This window comes from Neopelma chrysocephalum, unplaced genomic scaffold, assembly GCF_003984885.1.
Source record: "Neopelma chrysocephalum unplaced genomic scaffold, ASM398488v2 Primary Assembly neopelma1_76, whole genome shotgun sequence".
NCBI classification, from domain to species: Eukaryota; Metazoa; Chordata; class Aves; order Passeriformes; family Pipridae; genus Neopelma; species Neopelma chrysocephalum.
This window is the reverse complement of record NW_020897737.1, coordinates 4,639,275-4,662,622: the sequence shown is the minus strand read 5'-3', so window position 1 is coordinate 4,662,622 and position 23,348 is coordinate 4,639,275. Positions and strand designations below refer to the sequence as shown.

At 42.1% G+C, this 23,348-nt stretch overlaps 1 long non-coding RNA gene across 3 annotated transcripts in view; it reads left to right on the top strand.

Annotated features, from left to right (window-relative positions):
- The window catches only part of LOC113970244, a 65,223-nt gene that overhangs the window by 33,507 nt on the left and 8,368 nt on the right, over positions 1-23,348 (top strand). Inside the window, exons 3-6 of one of the 3 annotated variants that reach the window (XR_003535094.1) lie at positions 11,566-11,725; positions 16,620-16,715; positions 20,105-20,175; positions 20,263-20,422. This is a non-coding gene — a long non-coding RNA (uncharacterized LOC113970244). Of the gene's footprint in view, positions 1-11,562; positions 11,726-16,619; positions 16,716-20,104; positions 20,176-20,262; positions 21,414-23,348 lie in introns of those variants that run through there. The other 2 variants (XR_003535092.1, XR_003535093.1) reach the window with 2 other exon arrangements.

Genomic DNA, 23,348 nt, shown 5'->3' with positions numbered 1-23,348 from the left:
ACTGTACTGTTTGTTCCTGTAAGTAGTATCTGTTCATATCTTCACCTATACTTTGCCAGTCCCTTAAAACATAGGTATAATTATGATACATGGCTGTTTAGGTGTTCTGCACCTCTCCACAGAGATATCTTTGACAACCACTGCATACTCTGAGTTGAGTTTTCCTTTGCAAATGTCACAGAGCATCTGATTATAGAGGAAGGAGTTTTCTTGGAGAGTCACTCTTGCTTTTTACCATTGGATATGTTGATTGTTCTTCTCTAATAAAGAGTTCCTTGGCTCCTGAATTTAAATACTGAATAAGCACACATATTTACTGAATCGTTGCCAAACTTGTTTTTTATCTGTTTGTTTCCTATGGCAAGGGAGAATTTCAAATCGCTTTGCTGCTCAGGGGAAATTGAAAACAGGATCTATTTTTGGTTCTCATTTAACTTCTCAAGATGGATGAGTGGAAACCTGTTATAACACTAATTTACTTAAAGATGTATTATGTGCACTTTGCTAAAACGCTGAGGGGAAAAAGCTTTGCTTTTGCAGTTGTTTGACCTGAAGCCAAGATCCTCCATGAAGCTGTATGAAGAAGACAGAATTATCCATATATTTTTATGCATACAGTATTATTGAACCGATTGGCCAGCGAATCTACGCCCTTCTTAAAATATATTTAAAAAGACAGTAGGGGGATACAAATGAGCTGAAAGTGTACCCTTTCTCTGTAGCTGTGCAAATCAAGGACTGATGTGGAGCATTTGGATGAATCTGCTCCCCACACCTGATGTCAAAACAAAATATTGCTTTCTTAGAGCCAGAGATTAAATGTTTCTCATTTTACAAAATGCAGTCCAAGTGCAAAGAGAGGTGCTAAAAGTCTCGATGTTATTTTTTTTACAACAAACCATAAAGGTTAGTTGTACATAACTGTTAGATAATTTTTACTGTATTAGCTGTAACTTCCAGTTGAGCACACCATGGTGCTCTACAGCTGAGTGCATAACATCTCTTGGTGCATGGGGCAGTATTGGTAAAAACTTATCCTGCGGTTACACCTGCTCTATGAATAGCAGTGTCATTTGTCATGCATTTGAACACACTGCCTGTTCAACACAGCTGTTGACAAATTTTAGGTTGAGATAGATTTGTTCTCTAGTTCACAGACTGGCTCTTTTCCCCCCCTCCATTGTATTTCGTCTCAGGCTAAGGAGAGAGATCTGCACATAATTGGATATTCAACACCTGTGTTTCAATTATCATAATATTTGAAGAATCTGGTGCTTCACTTAATGTTCCTCAAGTAGTTCTCTTGATTATTTGCTATTGCAGAGCTGCAGTAAACTTGTTTGTTCCTCCTTTTCTCTCTGCCGGAATTTGATTTCAGAAAGCAATCTCAGATAAAGAGGAGATTTCAGAGTCCTGATCACATGCTGCTGTTGTTGGCTTTGTTGCTGCAAGTGGCAACATAGAGTATACTTTACCTTACACCATATGAAATGCCAGGAGCAGAATACATTATTTTATTGTGATGTAATTTTTTTTTGTGAGCTGTTCCAGAACAGGCATATCTGAAGGCCACAATAGTTGTGTTCAGCAAGAATTTTATATAATATTTAATTACAAGACATACATGTATCGGAGGGTTTTTTGGTGAGAAAACAGCTCAGAGCACATACAGCAACATATCTCTTCTTTCTCTCTCTTGGCAATTACCCTGGAGTCATCCTGCTTGCATAAGCTTCAGGTCAATAAAACAGATTTCAAAGCATAATCCAGTATCTGCTGAGACACTAACTTCATCATGTGCCTGCAGAAAGTGCATATTTTTTCATCATCTCTTTCTCCTAGTGTGATTGTTCTTCTGATTTTCTTCTATGGAAGGATCCCGATGCACATTCAATGCGGTTTCATTTAAAGAATTTCTGCATGTCCTTGTTTTCCATCAGCATGCACCTTGCTTCTCTGTTTGTAATTCTGGGTAAGAATTGTTAGTTTTGTTTGTACAATTTGCAAAATTCATCGGGTCCAGAAGGGGCAAAGTTTATCACAGAAGTTTGATAAGATGGATAGATTCTCATTACAGGAAATAATAGTAAATTTAATGTAATTCTGTGTTTCATTATGTTTCATTTCATTATGTGTTCTGGAGCTTACAGAGTACTCATTTATTTTATTGTTGGTTTCAATAGCACTGTGGTGTGCTGTATATTCTAGGCGGTGTCAGTCATGATGAAATTGAGAATTTTCAACCCTTTTCATCTTTGGTTTTGGTGTAAAATTAGGCAAAATTTTGAAATGGTACATTCCATTAAGCTGGAACAACAGAAATTTTGGACATTTCTGGTTGAAAGAAAATTCTTTTACAATCCTCAAATGGAAGAGTTTTGCTTTGCAAATTCCTGTAGCCTAAAGCGAGTTATAGTACTGGTCCTTATAGTTATAGTACTGGTCCTTATTCAATTTCATGGTTCCCAGCTGCTACTAAAGCTCCAAAACTGAACTATAGGATTCTCATACTATATCACATGGAGGATATACATCCCAAGAGATACACTTCATTACAGCTGGAGTCCTTTAGAGATCCCTGCCTTGCAAAGAGTAAGGGCTGGAATTAAAAAGTAAACAATGCAATGTAAATACAGGGAAATATACTGGAAAACACAGAAAATCCAGTATACTTCCCAGTATATGTTTTTCAGGGGAGTGTTTCTGCTGTGCTCTACTCTGCTCTATTTCCAGGTATGTGGAATGCTGTATTATGAATAATAATTACTCCATTATAGATTAAAAACTTCAAGGGATCACAGTTTTCCCCCTTGTTTTAGAGAACAACACACTAGAGAGGGTTAAAGTGAGTGTACACTCTTTCATTCCACATGTCTCCTGAGCACAGAGAGCAATAGTTTAGTAGAGATTTTAGGGTGAAACCCACTGCATCACAATGGCCCTCTACAGAAAAACGTTCTGACCAAGTACAGTAAAATTGCTGAATGACAAATTGTCCTGAGTGCAGAGCGGGATTTACAGGCAAGCAGGCAGGGTAGATGTCCAGGTTTTCCACAGGCTACATCGAATAGCGGTACAATCTATCCTGTGCAAAGTGAGAGATAAGAAGGGGCCCAGGCTTGAGCCTGAGTCTTTTTTGAGGACTAGGTCTAATCACTTCTGTGAGCACAGTCAGTAGTTCCCAAGAGAGCATGTACAAAATTCATAGAATCATGTAGTTTGGAAAAAATCTTAAAGATCATCAAGTTCAACTGTATTTGGACTCTGGATACCATATAACCATATTTAAAAATGGGTACTATACCTTCCAATTTTGTAAGAAATAGTTTCAGTTTAACTCCATCTCCAATGGTGGCTGTCAGATTTAAGGAAAAGAAAAAAAAAGAAAAAAGCGAAGAAAGAGTTAGGTGTTCTTTATTGTTTCTCTGTGGATATTCCCAATAAACAATGGCATGTCCTGTGCACCCAAACCTTTCATCTGACACATAAAGAAAAGATAATGCCAGGTATTTTATTTTACTTGATTTTCTTCTTTTCTCCCAAATAATTGTCTTACTCTTCAGAAACATGAAAGAGAAGCTAAGTAGGCCTCAGTTTCTGTTGGCCAAAAATATTTTGAATCCTTCAAAGGAAAGCATACATTTGGATACAAGAAGCCACAGATGCCATTTCATTTTCTTCTTCAAACATACTCTGATGAAAGACCTGCTGACCTTTTGTGAAAGATTGCTTCCTGAGAATATGGTGAATTTCTCTTCTGTTCTTCCCTCTCTGGAGATCAGTTTGTCTTATGTTTATAGAGAGTAAATCAACCACATCTTATTTCCTTGGACTGAAGAACCCAACTAGCCTCTCATCTCTTTGACTTTTCCACCAGCTGTTCTTCATATGCTTTGATGGGAAAATCCACCCATCAAAGCCAAGGAGTAGACACCTAGGACTGTGGCTGTATTGCAAACTATTCTATAGATGCATGTAAAGTGATAGGAAAAATCATCTGCTGAATTGCATTATATCAAGAATAATTCATCAGGTAAACCCATGACATTCTGGGAATTCAGATACATACAAAAAGTTGTAATATAGACTTCATGTTTCTTCTTAAACATGCAGAGCTCTATTTCTTCATAGATAAGCATGTATACAATTTTGTTGTAAGTATTAAAAAGTAATGATCTTTCAACCCCTATACTCTTTGTTCCATGTCAGCAGCCTCATAACAGATTCACTGGCCCCTAAGCTACAGCTTGTCACGAGCAAGAGACAAATGCTTAGAGAGCTTTCCCTGTGTTTGATTCTTGTAATCAACTTTATTTCCTCTACAGAATTCCAATTATCCCATTAAACAATGAGTCAGAATGCTTATATTGATACAGGTGCCTTAATTGGTTAATTTATATTTGTGCCAGCCCCAGCTAAGAATTCATTTCCCTGAGGCCTCCTTAGACAACCACAGTTCCTCCTAAGTCTTAATGGTAATTCCTAGCAGGCACAGTACTTGAGCACAACATTTAGACATACCCACAAGCACCCTGCACAACACACTAATCTGTGTTTAGCCATACATATACTTGCTGCTGAGCTTTTATTTCCTTCCACCTTGTAATTTCTAACCTATTTAGTTTTAATTATAAGACTACAGCACTGACCGTATGCTTCCAAAACCCATTTGCAAGAAAAAAGTCCTAATAATATTGCTTTTTTTAGTAGCACTCCAAAGCAATTAAACACCTATTAAATGCCAGTGAATTCAACTGCAGTCTATCATATAAACATTTATTTGCATATGCTGTCTGCTGAGCGACATAATTTTCATTATTGACTTATGAGGATAGAAATAATAGACAGACTGTTTACTGAACTGTCTTTAACTCCGCATCAACCAAAACAGCTAATTAAATGTGTAACAAGTTTCACTGACATAAACTGGGAGATTTTAAAATCAAGGTGAAGAGAAGGACAAACACTAGTCTGTTCTCTGTAAGATTTGTTCTCACCATGGCAATAAAATAGGATATCTAGTCCTGTAAATCATCAGAGAAATCAGACAGAACTACAGGTAGATTTTAAAAAAATAATTTACCAGGAAATCAGTTTTTCAGGACCAAGCAAACCCACTAGTGAGCTGCCAGGATTATTATATTACCAAACTCACATCCTGATAAATGTCATGAGCAGGAGCGTCTTCTATAGTCCCTATAAGGCAGTTTCCAAAGGAGCTATAGAGTAATTAAGTGCTCTACTCAAGGGACTGTAATAGTTGTTCCTCAACTTCATTTCCAGTTTAACTTACTTCACTGATTTAATTTCTTTCCTTCTGCCGATGTAAATTAAGAACTCACCTTCTCCCCTCCTTATTCTGCTATATTAACTGGCAGCTTGCAGGCAGGAACAGCTGTAGAAGGTGTCAGAGTCATCCCTAGTCTGTAGACATAGTCCTGTACTTGCCAAAGGCAGCAGCTTGTAGAGAGCAAACAACTTAACCTGCATCTTTTGAGTTGCAGGCTAATATTCAGAATGGGGGATGATTCTGCTTTTCTGTTCATGGGATTGTGTCTCTGTTTATTCTTTCAGAAGACACACTCAGTTAAAGTAAATTACATCAAAGTAAATTAAACCACCAGTTTCTGCCAATGATCATGTACAATACCTGTTTTACGTTTTCTCTTGTGCCTCATGTAGTGGGTTGACACCGGCTGGACACCAGGTGTCCACCAAAGCCACTCTGTGAGTCCCCTCCTCAGCTGGACAAGGGAGAGAAAATATAGTGAAAGGCTCATGGGTTGAGAAAAGGACAGGGAAAGCTCACTGACTAGTTACCATCATAGGCAAAACAGACTCACCTTGGGGAAATAAGTTTAATTTATTGCCAATCAAATCAGAGTAGAACAATGAGAAATAAAACAAAATCTTAAAAACACCTTCCCCCACTCCTCCCGTCTTCCCAGACTTCAGTCCTGATTTTCTCTACCTCCCTCCCATCCAGTGGCTCAAGGGGATGGAGATGTAGGCTTTGGTCAGTTCATTGCTCGTTGTCTCAGCCACTTCTCCCTCTTCAGGGGGAGGACTCGTCACTCTTCCCCTGCTCCAGTGCGGGTTCCATGGAAGACAGTCCTCTATTAACTCCAACATGAGTCCTTTGGGCTTCCCACAGGGTCACAGCCTCTTTGGGCATTCACCTGCTCCAGCATAGGTCCCTTCCAGGGGCTGCAGGTCCACCATGGACCTCCATGGACTGCAGGGGCCCAGCCTTCCTCACCATGGCCTTCACTATGAGTTGCAGGGGAATCTCTGCACCAGCGCCTGGAGCACCTCTTCCTTCTCCTTCTGCACTGACCTTGGTGTCTGCAGGGCTGTTTCTCTCACATATTCTCACTCCTGCAGTGGGTCCATCTTGTACCCATCTGGAATTGGCTCTGTCAGACTTGGGGAAAGCTTCTAGCAACTGCTTACAGAAGTCACCCTTGTAGCCCCACTGCAACCAAAATCTGGCCATGCAAACCCAATTCAGTTCAATTGTATGACCTGATGTGTCCTTGAAATGTGCTAAAAGCTTCAGATGCATATAATTTTAAATAAGAAATAAAGTAATATAATTTGACTGGCAAACCCCCATTCAGTCCAGCAAAATAGTGGTATCTGCAGATGATACATTCCAGCAAAGCATCTTTTTATACACATGAGCTGACAGGAAAATTTGTCAGTGGTTTAGTCACCACTCAGCTGAATCACCAATCTCTTTTAAAAAATAGCTTGATTGCAGCGAGGGGGTTCATGCCTCCTACAGAAAATTAGATTAAATGCAATACAACAGGTACTCTGCAGAGGTATATTTTGGGATAGAAAACAAATCTGTTTCTCCTTGTGGGTGTTGGCTAATATTTTATATTGCTCAAGTAGTATCTATGATAGACTGGAGTGCCAATTGCTGCTGTGCAGCAATATGAAATAATGTCATCCCAAATGTGCCATCTTTAGGGACACTGCTTCTGGAAATGATGACAAAACCAGTGAGGCTTCTCCTCCCAGGCTTAAGTGAACTGTCTAAAACAAGTTCCTGTTCACAAAAAGCATAATCTCCACAAGAGAATAATAGCTGCATTTAGGATACCTGCCTTAGGGAGGGAACCACTTAAGATGGTGACCTAGTCCCCAGATTAAGCTCACCTAGGCTCCCCAAAATAGCAGTTGGAACACCAGGCTCTTGAGCAGAGAGAAATTCCTATAGGACTCAAACACATTTTGCAATTCTGCTTCGTAAGAAATTCAGCCAGGATCCATTTCCTTTTTTCCGAAAGATTCACTGAGATATTTTTGCAGATGTATGCAGTAGTACCTGATATTTTGATTCCTCACAGTCTGTACATTTAATGTTTTTCAAGAAATGTGTTAAGAAAGAGGGTAGAGGAAAACAGATGAACCAGTCTGGGTTACTTGATGACCTATCCAAGCTTTACTCTCAAAGTCAAAAGGCAGTGTTCTGAAAGTCAGAGCTGAGTAAATTCCAGCAAGTTCAGCATGTTCATCAGGAATATCAGAATTTGTGAATTATTGTCTTCTCACTGATTATGTTTGTGAATGTGAAAAAAGTTGTCAGGAGTTTTTCATATCTCTGGAACTTCTACGAAGTTTCTTCCCTGGTTTCTCTGGTATCTACAAAACTGTGAGTGAAAATGGAAGGTTTTTCCCTTCAGGTGGGACATTTCTTGGATCTCTCTGCTTTGTTGGTCCACTGTTTTTGTAATAGACGGAGAAATTTTATTTCTGTTCAATTCTAAAAATGCTTTTTTTATATATATCCATCTTCATTTTCTACTGTGAGGTGCAGCCCTCAAAATATCATGAGCTGGCTTTGTGGTATCACAGGCTTGTATTGCTGACTTTGCAGTGACAGTGCTTGTAAGATTTTCAGATCGGTTTTATGTCATCAGGGAACTGATTGCTGAGAAAATTTGTCAAATATTTGAGTCTTCATTGAAAGCAACTTCAAGCCTTTTTGAAGGCTTTCCTACGATTTGCTTTACAGCTTGGAAGAAACACCCAAGATGTTCTGGGAATTTGAGTTCATTCATCTTGCAAAAGCCACTGAAACAAATTTATACTTCTACGTAAGTGTTATCAATACATACGTTCTTTAGGAACTGGAATAAACCCAATATAGCTACGCACTTTCCAGATAAGAAGGGGATGTCCTTTAACATTAGAGCAAGGATACCAACAAGCCACAAAATACTTTCCGTATTTAAACAAGCTGTTTCCATACTGAGGGTTTTTGTACAGGAGTCTGTGCTGAAAAATAATGAGGAGGCTGCAGCAAAGAAAAGCAGGGGTGGAGAGATCATAGATAACTGTAAACTAATCCTGTCTTTATTTTTCTTGAGTTTAGTCTGGGTCTATCCCAAGATACCCATTATAAACTGACAGGGCAGATGAACAAGCATGCTATTGGGACACCTGTATAGGCAGTACCAGTGAGAATGCTGTTGAGAGAGGCTGGGTTGGAATACGTGGGTGGTAACACTACTGTGTTTCCTGAACAACACATAGAGCTTAATTTTCAGGGTCTGAATAGTTTCAGACAGTTCCATTGTGGGAACAGTGCACATCCTTTTTTTTTCTTTTTCTTTTTGTTTATTCAGCTCGTTCTATTAGCACTTGCCAAATTTTGTACATTGTTCATTTCAAATATTTGCATCCCATCCTAATGACTCTCTTACAGCTACCATAATACATACTGGGTATGTATCATTGCCAGCTATTCCATTGAAATTACAGGTGATTATATCTTGAGCATTATTTGAAATGTATCATCATCACGTGTGCCATAACTTATGAGCTTTGAATGCATGGTGTAGCAACAGTGGGATTATTGGCAGAATATGATGTGGAATAATCATGAATATTCATCCAGAGACTGCGTTTCCTGTGTTTATGAATTGTTTTCAATCTCGAGGACTCCATCAGTTGCTCAGATTCCTCAGGGGTGGGAACTACACAGAGAAATCCCATGACAATTAATTATTCATTCATTTTGCATAAGAAAACAATAATCTTCAGAGTTCATTTGAATCAGTGTTTAAAATGGAAATCTGAGAAAGCCTTTCCTGCTGCTGGAAGTGAATAGCAAATTAAAAGCTTCCTGGAAGACTGCACACAATTTCCACATGTTCTGAGTAGTGTGGTGTAGAAGGGTTTGTACCAGCACTGAGGGACAGCCACCACTGCAGAATTATTGACTCACTGCTCTCCGCAATTGTTGTCCAAATGTGGCCTCAGTAGAAATGTCACAAGTAAAATTAAAATAGCTTTGAGAAGGTCTGAATAGACTAACATTGACCTTCTGGGAGTGTGAAAAGGAATGGTACTGCTGTTGCCAAGCCCATGCAGGAAGGAAGCTGTAGTCCTTGTCCAGATGACTAAAGGGAAGCAGAAGTCTCCTCCATTTCCCAGTTCAGGGTCAGCCCTACCAAGGCGGCTCTCCAGGGGTCTGACCAGAGTGTGTTTCAAGGGAGAGCACAGCTAAACCAGTACAGCAGTCCTGGGCTTCAGTGAGTTTTAGGTTTTACTTCTCTTTCGACCCATAGTGTCCACAAGAATCTGGTAGCTGATGGTCTTGTAAGTGGCCATAAAATACTGCAAATACCCAGCACTGCTCAGAAAGTCTTTCAGAAGATGCAAATGTGGAGAGCACTGACATTTGTAGGTGGAATTAGTAGTGGTCTCCGGAGCAAAATAATGTTTAATTCATAGCACTTTTTTTCCTACGCAAAAAGTTATGAAAATAGCAATAAAATTAACAATCCATGAGAGCAAGAAGTCAGGCAAGAAAGGCAAGAGACCAGCATGGCTGAGTAGGGAATTGCTGGTCAAACTAAAGGGAAAGAAGCAAATGCACAGGCAGTGGAAACAAGGACAGATGACCTGGGAAGAGTATAGAGATGAAGTTCAGTTCTGTAGGGATGGGGTGAGGAAGGCCAAGGCAAAGCTGAAACTGAACTTGGCAAGAGACCCAAAGAGTAGCAGGAAGGGATTCTACAGGTATGTTAACCAGAAAAGGAAGATCAAAGAAGGTGTAGCCCCCTGATAAACAGTACTGGTAAACTGCTAACAATGGATGAGAAGAAGGCTGAGACACTCAACAACTTTTTTGCCTCTGTCTTCAATAGCAACCTCTCTTCCCACACTATAAGTGGATGGACAGCAGGACGGGGACTGGGGGAGCAAAGTCCCTCCCACTGTAAGTAAAGATCAGGTTCATGACCACCTGAGGAACCTGTACATAAGTGTATAGGACCTGATGAGATGCATCCCAGAGTCCTGAGGGAATTGACTGCCACTCTCCATGGCAGTCAGGTAAAGTCCTAGGTGACTAGAAAAAGGGAAGCATTGTGTGGGTTCTGATGTAGCAAATCATGTGGAGAGACAATGGTAGGGCCGGCGTGACCCAGGGGAGCTCTTTGAAGTATCCAGCGTGGGGACTGTGGTGGTCCTTTCCCTTGGCAATGACACCCAGGAAAAAGGCAGTAAAAGTTCTGGAAGCACTGGGGATTTTATCCTGTTTCCTGAGTTCTCTTGATGCTTCACTTCAGGAACCCCCTCGCTTTCCGGCAGGTCCCGAGATGCTGGGAATAGTCCCTCCCTGGCCCAGCTCAGTTGCTGGGAGGGGGGGTCCCCCATGCTCTGAACCATGTGATAGTATGAAAAAGTTCTCCAAAAACTTTCCCATTTAATTAAACTAAAACTAAAACAGAGAGACAAGATATAACAGGGAGAAGAGTTCTCAGTCTTCTCAGGAAGAGACTCCTTTTATCTCTCCCTCCAAGGTGATCAGTGTTATCAGCTGGTTTGAGAGCCCATTTGTGCCAGAGCAGTGCAAAAGGAACAAAGCATGACTGAGAGATACATGCAGTACAGTGCTTTTCAGAGCTTATTTTTAGACTGGAAATAATGTTGGTTTTAATCTTCCTTGACAGCTGTTTTCAAAGGCACACAGAATGGACATTGCTATTTTACCTGTCAATTCAACCTTGTTTACAAAATCAAGGAAACATTTAAATGTACCAAGATTGTAGATTGTAGCTTTCTCTCCAGTCCTTTTTTTGTCTCAGCTAAAAAAATCTGGTAACTAACTGATTTTAACAGAATATGACATTTTCTTTGCTGTGCACAGGGGCAGTGGGTTTTTGGGATAGAGCAGATTTCCTGTGATTGACTGGACCTGTGTAGTGGGCCCCTGCAGAAGACCTGGTAAATAGGATATACTGATTTCTAGCCAAATCTAGGCAGAGAATGACCACAGACCTTGGTTGTAGAGACCTGTATATTAGCATGAGTAACTGACAAATAACCTGAGCCCATCCCATGACTCTCCTTAGCTTGTTCCAGCAGAGACGTGTAGGAGTGTACCACTCAGTGCCCACTTGGACCAACTCAACTGTTAAGCTGCAGCAGAGATGCCTCAGTGTGGATCCCATGCAGTACATGTGGACAGCACCATCTATGTATCTTGTCTTATCTTGAGATGGAGCAGAATGCCTACATGAGTATTCCTTTACCTGGCAGCAGAAATCATCAATAGAATTGTTTACTTCTACAAAAATCCTAAAAAAGCTGTACAGACCACAACAACAATGAACCTGGCTGCTGTTGGGATGTGTGCACTGTGCCACGATCCATGTAGGGGCTCATCCAGGACTGTGATAGGGTTGCCAGCATCAACAGGGAGGTGAGATTGCTATTACCTCTTCTAGTGCATCTATTAGCATCAGAAGTGCTGTCACAGTATCTATTATTGATATCACCTCTTACAGTACTTCTATTATTTATACAATAAGCTAGTTATGGACGCCACGCCGGCCCGGGGGCTTCGCGCGGACGGGAAACTTCCGCGCTGCGCGCACGGAGCTCCGCGCCTGGCCGGTGGCCCTGAACACGCCATGCGGGACCCCGCTAGGCTCGGGGGCTGCTGCAGGCGCTGTGCAGGACGCCGCGCCGGCCCGGGGGCTTCGCGCTGCGCGTGCTCTGCGCGCGCGGTTTTGGACCCCAGGCAAGGCCGCGGCAGGAGAAAGGAGAGAAAGGGGGAGCCTTGCCAGCAAGCACTGCACCCCCGTGGAAGATGAGAGCACAGCTTCGGAGCACACAGAGGTTTGCCGTTCCAGGTTTGGGGAGGGAGGGAGAGGGGGAGGGGGACGGAGCAGAGGGATGGGTGTTGAGCTGGCCATGGGGGTCCTTCGACTGGCGGGTGGGAGAGCAGGGCTGTCCCGTATGAAACATCACATCACATGTGAGCAGTGCACCTGGAATTTGTGGTAACACAGTGGGGGAAGGATAAGGTCTGGGTGGACAGAGGGTTCTTTTGATTGATGGGGGTCCCGGCCAGGCTGGGGCCTTGTAAGGTACCTCAGCCTTGGACAGGTACGGGGGCCAGAACGGTTGGTCAGTTTGTTTGTTTGTTTGTCTATTTATTTCTTTCGTTTTGGCTCTCCTGCGGCTACTGCCCAGGTTTGGCATGTTCTGGATATATTTGCTTTGCTCTGTTACAACCTGAAAGAGTGGGCAGGACAAAGGGTTGTTACTGGAAATAAATGACTTGCCCAAATCGTTCTAACAGGAACGTAGCCTATGTACCCCTGTGTGGTTGCGAGCTATGCTGGCGAGGGTTCATGCCTTCGGTAGGGTCGCCCATGCCAGACAGGTCAAAACCATAGGACCAGATAAACTACATCCCTGGGCAGGATGAGCTCATTAGCCTTCTGGCAGTCATCCTAGGAGAAGGACAACTCTCATCCCAAACCCGGGCAGATGGAGCTCGCTTAGCCCTGGAAGGCCATCCATCTCAGAGAAGGTCACTCTAATCAAACCTACGTCCTGAGGACCTCGCTGCCACCGTCCAAGCTTGCTCGGCCCTGGCAGATGAACCTCAGGATTAAAGGGTGGGTTCAGTTCCGCGCATACTGCATCTCACCTAAAAAATCCATTGCGCAGGCTTGAAGGCTTTACCCACATGCAAAAAGTCCTGTAGCGACGGGCGAGGGTCGAAACGGTAGGTGAAAGATGCACTGGGAGCCGCAGACTCAACCCTGCATACAGGCGGTTCAGGATATTGGTCATTTGAGACTGACGGAGATGAGAGTCTCTTGGGGCAGCACCCTGAACGACCAAGCAGCCTTTTCAAGGACAGCACTGCTTGCTCCACTCGGAGAGGGGCCTAGAAAAGGTGGCCTAAACAAAGCTCATCTCCACCTTCACCCGGTTGGTTAACCGCAGACCGACGGGCATCTTCTTCCAATGCGGTCGCACAAAGAGCAAAAGACAAAGGCATGCACCTGCCTCCAAAGGTGTACTCAAATTAACTCTAGCATGTTGGAACATCAGAACCATGCTCGATTCTGCCAATAGTGGACGTCCTGAGCGACGTTCTGCCCTAATTGCCCATGAACTGGGTCGTCTCAACATCGACATTGCTGCTCTCAGTGAAGTTCGCCTTCACGAGGAAGGCAGCCTCAGAGAACATGGTGCCGGTTACACGCTCTTCTGGTCAGGTAAGCCCAGAACCGAAAAACATCTCTCAGGTGTCGGCTTCATGATCAAAAACTCCATTGTCCCTAAACTCGAAAATCTGCCGACAGGTCACTCTGACCGCATTATCTCCCTACGCCTTCCACTAAACAACAAGCAACACGTTGTCATCTTCAGTATATATGCCCCAACTCTCCAAGCTGACCCTGCTGAAAAAGATAAATTTTACACTGACCTGCGCTGTCTTACCCAAAAGGTGCCCGCAGATGATAAGATCATTATCCTTGGTGATTTCAACGCCAGAGTAGGTAAGAATTTTGAAGCCTGGAAAGGAGTATTAGGCAAGCATGGTGTTGGAAACTGCAACGATAATGGTCGACTTCTGCTAGAATTCTGTGCGGAGCAACAGTTCACCATCACCAATACTATCTTTCAGCAGAAAAATAGTCTGAAGACAACCTGGATGCACCCCAGGTCTAAGCATTGGCACCTCATTGATTATGTCTTGGTGCGACAGAGAGATGTCCGCGATGTCCTCCATACCCGCGTGATGCCCAGCGCAGAATGTCAAACAGACCATCGGCTTGTGCGCTGTAAACTCAACCTTTATCTCAAATTCAAACCCAAGAGGGGCAGTATCCCAAGGAGAAGACTCCAAGTTAACGATCTCCAATCAGCCACAGTAAGAGAACGATTCCAGGCAAATCTTCAAACTAAGCTTGATAACCATTCCACAGATTCTGCAGTTTCCTCTCCCGAAACAATTTGGCAGCATATTAAAAGTAGCATCCTGCAATCCTCTGAAGAATCCTTAGGGTTCTCCCTCAAGAAGAACAAGGACTGGTTTGATGAAAATAATCAAGAAATCCAGGAATTGTTGAGGAAGAAGAGAACCGCCCACCAAGCACACCTTGCACTGCCTTCCTGTCACGCTAGAAAAACAGCCTTTCGTCTTGCTTGCAGCAAACTCCAACAGAAACTCCGTGACATCCAGAACAAATGGTGGACCGATCTAGCTGCAAAAACTCAACTATGTGCAGATACAGGGGATCACAAAGGATTCTATGAGGCCCTGAAAACAGCATACGGGCCTATATACCAAGTCCAAAGCCCACTACTCAGTGCAGATGGTCAAACGCTTCTGACAGATCAAACCTCCATTCTGAATAGATGGTCTGAACACTTTCAGACTCTTTTCAGTACCAACCGTGTAGTACAAGACTCAGCAATTCAGTCCATCACACAACAACCGGTGAAATACGATTTGGATACTGCCCCCACTCTAGGAGAAACCCTCAAGGCCATACAGCAGGTGAAAATCGGCAAGGCAGCTGGGGTTGATGGAATCCCACCTGAAGTCTGGAAACATGGGGGCCTTGCACTCCATGCTAAATTTCATGAGCTTGTGGTGCGCTGTTGGGAACTAGGCGAACTACCTTCAGACCTTCGTGATGCAGTCATCATCACCTTGTATAAGAAGAAAGGTACTAAATCAGACTGTTCAAATTACCGTGGTATTACTCTGCTCTCCATTGCTGGCAAAATCTTGGCAAGAATACTCCTGAACAGACTAATACCCGCTATAGCAGAAGAAATTCTACCTGAAAGTCAGTGTGGCTTCAGAGCCAACAGGAGCACCACAGACATGATATTTGTTCTCAGACAACTGCAAGAGAAGTGTAGGGAACAGAACAAAGGTCTCTATGTAACCTTTGTCGACCTCACCAAGGCTTTCGATACTGTGAGCAGAAAAGGTCTTTGGCAGATTTTGGAACGTTTAGGTTGTCCCCCCAAGTTCCTTAAAATGATCATCTCACTTCATGAGGATCAGCACGGCCAAGTCAGATATGGCAACACACTTTCTGAGCCCTTTCTAATAAAGAATGGTGTGAAACAAGGCTGCGTTCTCGCTCCTACCCTATTCACAGTCTTTTTCAGTATGATGCTTCAAAGGGCCTCGGCAGACCTCGACGATCAGGACGGTATCTACATTCGATATCGTACTGATGGAAGCCTATTCAACCTAAGGCGACTGAAGGCCCATACTAAGACCCTAAACCATCTTGTCCGGGAGCTGCTCTATGCTGATGACGCCGCCCTTGTTGCCCACACAGAAGCAGCTCTGCAGCGTTTAACATCCTGCTTTGCAGAGGCTGCTGAGCTCTTTGGGCTGGAAGTCAGCTTAAAGAAGACAGAAGTTCTCCATCAGCCTGCACCTCAGGAAGTCCCCCACCGTCCCCACATCACCATCGGCCAGTCAGAACTCAATTCAGTCCAACAGTTTAATTACCTAGGCAGCCTCATCTCCTCAGATGGTAAGATTGATGGGGAGATAGACAATAGGTTAGCGAAGGCATACAGTGCTTTTGGAAAACTCCATAAACGAGTTTGGCGTAATAAACACTTGAAGAAAAGCACCAAGATCAGTGTTTACAGAGCCATAGTGCTGTCTACTCTTTTATATGGTTCCGAATCATGGGTCATCTACCGCCACCACCTGCGTCTCCTAGAACGCTTCCATCAACGCTGCCTCCGTACAATCCTTAACATCCATTGGTCAGACTATGTGACCAATACATCTGTTCTCGAACAGGCAGCAATTACGAGTATTGAGGCCATGCTCCTGAGAACGCAACTGCGTTGGGCAGGGCACATCTCTAGGATGAAGGACCACCGCCTCCCTAAGATCCTGCTCTATGGTGAACTTGCCACTGGCTGCCGCAAGAGAGGAGCTCCAAAGAAAAGATACAAGGACTCCCTGAAGCAACAACTCAGCCTCGGGCATATTGATCACCATAACTGGTCCACTCTGGCCTCTAATCGGGAGGCCTGGAGACAGACCATTTATAACGCTGCTGATGCTTTTGAGAAGGCACGCAGGATCACTCTTGAGGAGAAAAGACAATGCAGAAAGAATCGAACCTTGCAGAATATACCATCTAAGGAGTCTTTCTGCTGTGTCTTTTGCAACCGGACTTGCCTTTCTCGTATTGGCCTTTTTAGCCACCAACGCGCTTGCATGAAAAATGGGTAGAGCCCTTCCCAAATCTTCGTTCGCGAAGCCTAGCCATGATGAAGCTAGTTATGCATTTCTTATTCAGATCCCAAAGGAATGGGTACCTCCTTGGTGCAAAACGATGCTGGGAGATCCTTCTATTTTCATAATCGCTTTGGTTTCATTAAAATCCACTGGACAGGTACATGTTGTGGTGTCAGAGCATACTTTGCTACTGATTTTCTGAAGTTCTAGGTATTACTATGCTTTGTCAGCTTCCTTCACTGGCTGAGAATGATTGTTCTCATGGTTTCTATGTTGAGCTGACTTATCTTTGCATCCTTCCCTTCAGTGTTTTGGGAGTGCATCCAAATCCATATTTTCCTACACAGAAAAGCCAGTGATTGTACAACCCCATGAAGTAAGTATGATGCTACTGTTAGCAGTAGCAAAACTTTTAGTCCCTGGGTGGTGAGACAAAAAGGGCTGAGGGGGGCAAAGAGCAAGGTGCACACATTCCAAAACCTGGACTATCTGTTTCTTCTGCTTAAATTTGACTGACATGAGGACCACTTTTGGCTAAGGTGCATGACCCATAGGTCCAACAGATGACCAAGAACCAGCTACAAATGGGCAAGACATTAGGAACCACAGTTGTCTCCCTGATCCCGGCCTTTATCCATGTTCCAGCAGCTATATGGGGTGAGCAAAGATGGGGAGCAAGTGGCTGGGGAGGCTCTATGCGAGGTGAGGGTGTATTCACCCAGGAGGGATTCCTCCCACCAGGATATACCATCAGGTTAGGGCTGCTCTTAGTTGTTTGACCAGGTCAAACTAGCTGGAAAAGGGCCTGGTTTGAATGTGCAGCAGTAGCAAAATACGTAGCTGAAGACAGGGAGAGAGGACACTCCCTGGAGAATGAGGGCAGGTTGGGTTGTTGTAGCCCCTAGTTAATGAAGCTACCAATACTGTAAATGGCAAAGGGAAAAAGAGGCTCAGGCAGAGCAGCAGCAAAACAGGGGACAAACACATTTTAAACCTTTTCCTGCTATCTCAGTAAATGGCTTTGATCATTTCACAGAAACCAATGGGGGAAAGAAATTACCTCAGAGAGGCAGAAAATCCATTTTATTCTCCTTTTTCCTTTTTTCTAATGTGCTTTCCAATACAGATATGGCAAAGGTACAGAACAAGAGCAGAAAAAAATAAAGATAGTAATTTCAAGAAAAAGGCAATGCACTAAATGCTACCTGCTGTCTACCCCATTTCAGATAAAAAGTAGTGAGCCTCACTGCATGCTCTAATCTCAAGAATTCAAGTTTTATGTTGAAATCTGTGCTTTCACTGAAATTTTGGGAAAAGTTTAAGGAAAGGCAGAAAGAGAGAAGAGAAACAGGCAGGGACTAATCAAGGCCTAATTTGTTTCAAAGTCTGTTCTATCCAAATATCACAGAGAAGTGCCTTAACAGAAGAGATGTTTTGTCAAAGGAAAGGCAATGTGAGATCATAAAATGAAAGATGAAAAAGTCTTAATAGAAGATTAATAGAAACATAAATATCCTCAAATTTGTTAGAGAAACAATGCAAAGAGCCTCAGATGAGACACTTAAAGAAAAAAAATGTGCCTAGTAATCTTGAAAGAATGGTAACTACAGTTATGTCAGTTCAAGACAGCTAAGTTGAAGCTTTTCTATCCATTCTTTCTCCCACACTGCCCTAGGCTTGTGATCGATCACCAGCTGCCATTGATACAGCAGCTGGTCAGAGACTTTGCCAGCAATGGTGATGTATTGAAACTTCAGTTCACAAAGGGTGGGTGAGGCCCACACCACCAAAGAAGCACCTCCCGAGCTCTGAGTTTAAAGCCCCCCTACAAATCATGCAAATCAGAAACAGCAGCGTGGAGTTTTAAAGAGGAATAGGCATGGTGGAGGCGACCACAGGAGTCACACAGCTCAGAGCGGGTACAAGTCAAGACGCAGTTTATCGGCAGCTTCCCCAAGCAGCCTGTGAGCTCATGGATGATCTGGAACGTGTTTCTCTAAGGGCTCTGGATGACTTTTTCTTACATTGCAGTTTAATTACAAAGTCTTTTGCTCATCTTTACCTTTAGTCTTTCAACCATCCCAGATTCAAACAAGTAGACAATATTTTTAGGCTCTTCCAACCCTACTGTTGTGGAGTGCTCCTGAGACAGTGACATGCTTTAGCATTTTAGGGCTCTTCTGTGCTTAAGGTCCCAATTTGTTAGAGGTTTAAGTAGAAACAAGTAGTAGTTTTCTATCGTATCACATTTAATGGACAATGCTAAGTGTGCCACACTGCTTAGATGTCTCTGAAAACCAAAAAGGAGTAGACCTTCTAATCTGTGAAATCAATATAGTAGCCAGGTCCTAGGATAGGGTCGCTCAGCCACTAGATTTGTTTTTTCTTGTTTATGTGTACAGATACATCTGAAGAACAGGGGAATATCTAAATGGCTCACAATTTTTATACAGCTAGGTTGCAATTTCATGAAACTTTACTCTGCTCAGCTAATAGGCACTAGCACCAAGGCCTAATACAAAGCGAGGCCATTAGAAGGAAACTTGTTGGACAACTCTTTGTCATGCTTGGCTTTGTTGTGGCTAAAGATCACTCCTGAACATACTGCTTTAAAGAGTGATCCCCATCCATGTATTTATCTCTGCTGCAGGGGTTGGACTTGGGCCAGAAACTTTTAAGTAAGGGGGCTTTCTGACATATTTTACTGTGCTTTGAAACAAAGATCTGAAAGATTTATTGTATTCTTTAGTAAGTCAGTGTTTCTTCTCTTACTAAGCTAATTATATGTGATTGAGCTAGGGATGGCTATATTAAATATCACAAGATGAAATTTACTTCAAATACTGTATGGACACAAATATGAAATTCAAAAATCACAAGGGTGGATTTTCAGTAAGAGTTTTGCTTGCTTTTTTGCTAGTGAATGCCCTCTGTAGTCCCTCTCAATGGTGATAACTGGTTACATTCGTTTATACGTGTCAAAAGCAAAAACATGAGGAGCCTTTTTAGTCAGCTGTACAAAAGCACCTGCTGCTTGTCTTGATTTGATAATTGAGGGGAAAAAACCAAACTAAATCAAACCAACCAGATTACTAGATCTGCATAGGAAGCCAAAGAAGCTTTCTTGAACAAAGAAAGTTCATTGTAACAAAATGACATAACCAGAGCAGAAGTGGGACATCATACTAGCCACAGAGGTCTAGACTGTGCGTGAACCTGTATGAGGTCACCATGGTCAGCAGCTACATGCTGATTTATATTGCCTCAAGACCTAGTTCCTTGCTGATAGTGAAAAAATAACTCATTTTGACACTTCTTTTCTCTAACCAAACCAGAGACATAACTGTGACCACTTGAATAACATATCACCCAACAAATCTCTATATTCCCATCTTCTTCCCCTTGCTCATCAGACACTTAGCCTGCTAAGCCTGTCTCATTCCCTCATCCCCAACTCATACAGTCCAGCACCTCATGGGATCCTGCAGCCCTGCACTGTTTTTCTGCAATCTTTACTTGATCTGTTCCTTATGCTTCTCCCTGTAGGACTCCTGCAGCAGCATTGCCACAGCTCAGGGAAAGGATGTGGCTTCATCATGAGGATTGCAACACAAAATGTTTGTCTCTTTTCTGTTGGCCCCTCCTGAACCTCCTATCTCAGGTAAAAGGAGTTAAGTTTAATTGTTTTTCTCTGATTTCAACAGGTAAATTCAATTAGCACTAGGCTCATGGATTTGGGCTGGCATCTTTGCTACAGCAGAATTCACCAATATCTCTGATGTTACAAGAATATAACAAAAACACTGAGAACCACTGAGGTGGAGGTGGAGCAGCATTTATCTCTAAAAAAAAAAAATTTTCAAGGTAGTGAGTTGCTCTGTTCCAAATAACCTGTGCTCTTTGGGTAAAACCAATATAGTAATATTCTCATATGACTTCAAAGCCTTCCTGATTTTGAGACCCCAAAGCAGCACAGGCATTTTATATGTCAAATACCCACTATGGCAACTGTGAAACTCAATGCCACTTTGATATACAGCTGCTCTTGCCTTAGGGCTCAAGGCAGGATAGCTTTACTATAAAGGTGCCAGATCCAGAATCACAACTAACATCTTGCACTTCCCACACCAGTGGTCCCTCGAGGCTTGAGGAAGAAACTGGGCTGTGAATAACAAGGTATCTGAACAGTTGGTGACTCACTAAAAGTCCATGGTCTGAGATATTGAAAGTCTGCCAACAATTTTATCGTAGTTGTCAGTGAGAGGAAAGATAAGAACAAAACCACAAAATGTTGTTGATTTTTAAAGGTCAGCATACTTATGGTTCAAAGTCACTGTGGAAGGAATCTTCTGGTTTTTCACAGAGATTTCACTGAGAAAGAGATAACTAAAAAAATGTGGATTACCTGCTCTTAATATACCTATAAATTAGTGTTCTGAATACAGGTAAACCTAGTCTATCAGTGGTCCAAATTTAACTACATATTCTTCTTTGTGTTTCCAATGTTGAATTATCTTGAACTTCTAAACATTTCTCATCAAAGGAATGCCAAATTTATGGAAATATTTGCTTGTGCATTTTATTGTCTCTCATCCCAAAGGTGGTGTAAGGTAAGTTTGTGCAATGGGATTACCAGGAAGCAACCAATGAACCACATGTGCTTGTAGTTCATCATCTGTATTGAGGAAGGTGGGAGAGCTCCAGGAGTTAACAGTTGTGTCTGAAAATTGTGCTTTCTTTTTATTGTAGTCTTACTCATCTTTACCAAATTGACAAAATTGCATTCAACTGGTTAAAAAATACTGGTAATTGTTTAGATTAATGCATCTAATATCCCTGTGGGTTTCATTTTACAGAAAACAAATTTAACAAAAAAAAATCCTAATCAAATTATCCTCAATATGAGTTATAGTATGTTCACAGTGCTGCAACACACAATAAAAATGAAAGATTCCAAACCAGTTAAAAAAAAGTTAAAGACCATGGGAGATCTGTAGGTCCCTGAGATAGAGATGGTTAGATGGAATAATTTATCCTGCCAATGAGTCTTGCCATGTCTGACTGCATCTGTCTCATTTGTTATTTCTCTGCCTCCTACTTTATATGGCTCACAGATGTTACCCTCACTGCATTTTTGTGAACTTGTTAACAGAATACTAAGATCTTTTTCTATGTCCTGTTCTGTTAAATGGCTCAGTCAAGAACATTTATTAATCAAGCATAATTTCTTCCTTTTCCTCTGCAAATTCAGTGTAAGACACTGTCTCTTTGAAGTATATTGTACAATAATGAAAATATGTTCAATTGTAGGTAGACACCCCAGATGATCTATTTGATATCTCTATACTGTTCTATTCCTAGCTTGATTTTTTTTTCAGACTTAAAGTAGGATCATTAACAAAATCTTTTAAAATATGGGCAAAAATAGATACTGAGTATAAACTGACATAAGCTGCTGTTTCTCCCTTACTGAGAAATTCTTCACCTTCTGTAGAAAGTTTTGCGACTTCTTTGTTTGGCACAGGAGAATTAAAGTTAAAACTCAATCCTCCCTCACTCTCATTGCAGTTGTGGAGCTGCTTTCTGCAGAGGTGAGAAAAGCCATTGTTTGTCTTCATACTTCCATGCACTGAATAAATCCCTGGCACTGAGGATGAGATACAGAAAAGTAATGTGCAAACTTGCATTGTGCAGGTGAGAGGACAACTCTAGTACAGTCACTGGGTTTTTCTTTATATTTCTTTGAGACCTTTGTTATTTCCTTAGCTCTTCACTGCTTGCATAAATAGCATTTTATCAGCAGAATACTGATGAAGAGCCCTTATAGGGTTATCCTGACTTAATTTAGCAAAAAAAAAAAGTGGATGTATCTTTTGTTAAGGAGAAACTCAGCCTTTCCTGAAATAGATTTTTCTATAACCCTCTAATTTATGGCAAATCTAATTCAAAGTTACCAGAATATTGCATTCTTACTGGGTCTCGTAGTGTGTACGCTTTTTCTCCTTTAATGTTAAAATTTTTAGAATTACTTTTTTTTTCTTGGAAACTTGTGATGCTAACATTCAAAATAGGGGACTGTTTAGCCAGATGGATACTGGAACAGTAGCATTGCTTATTAAAATAAGCAGCACAGACTTACTGCTTTGCTTTGCCTTTTGCTGTCTTTTTTTATCCTCGTGAACTTTTAACGCCATGCTGAAGATGAAAAGTGGAACTCTTGGGAAAAGAAAAATATTTTCCTGATTTTTGTCTTTCAAAGAAATGGGACTTTTTAGAAAAATGTACAGTAGTTGAATGTACTATAAAATTTCTTAGGAAACTGTATTTATGTGGCTCCCAAAGAGAACTCCTTCTTGTCCTGCATCACTTCCTCATGACTAAGCGGCAGTATGTCATAGAAAACGCACGTCAAAGGATTTAGTCTTAGCCTGGTTTTCTGAAGGAAAAGATTTATGCCGCAGTGGTTCATATGCACATGTGTCCTGCCCATCCTTAGTAACTTTGCAGCCCCCGGTGACTCAGTGACATCTGACAGAGCAGTGGAGTACATAGAGAGTTTAATTCTGGCAAAGTTCCTGAAGATCCACATGGGAGAGACCTGTTTTGAGGGAGAGAACTTCAGACTAAAGTTGGAGAATTTGGGCAGAGAGTGGTCAGGCACTCTGATGCATGTCTTTTCCTTTTTACCTCCTCCTCTACCTCTCTGCTCCTTGACTTGTAGATTTTCTTGTGTCTAAAGAGTGGTAATATGTCTAATATGTTCACACTTCAGCCTTGACATAACACAACT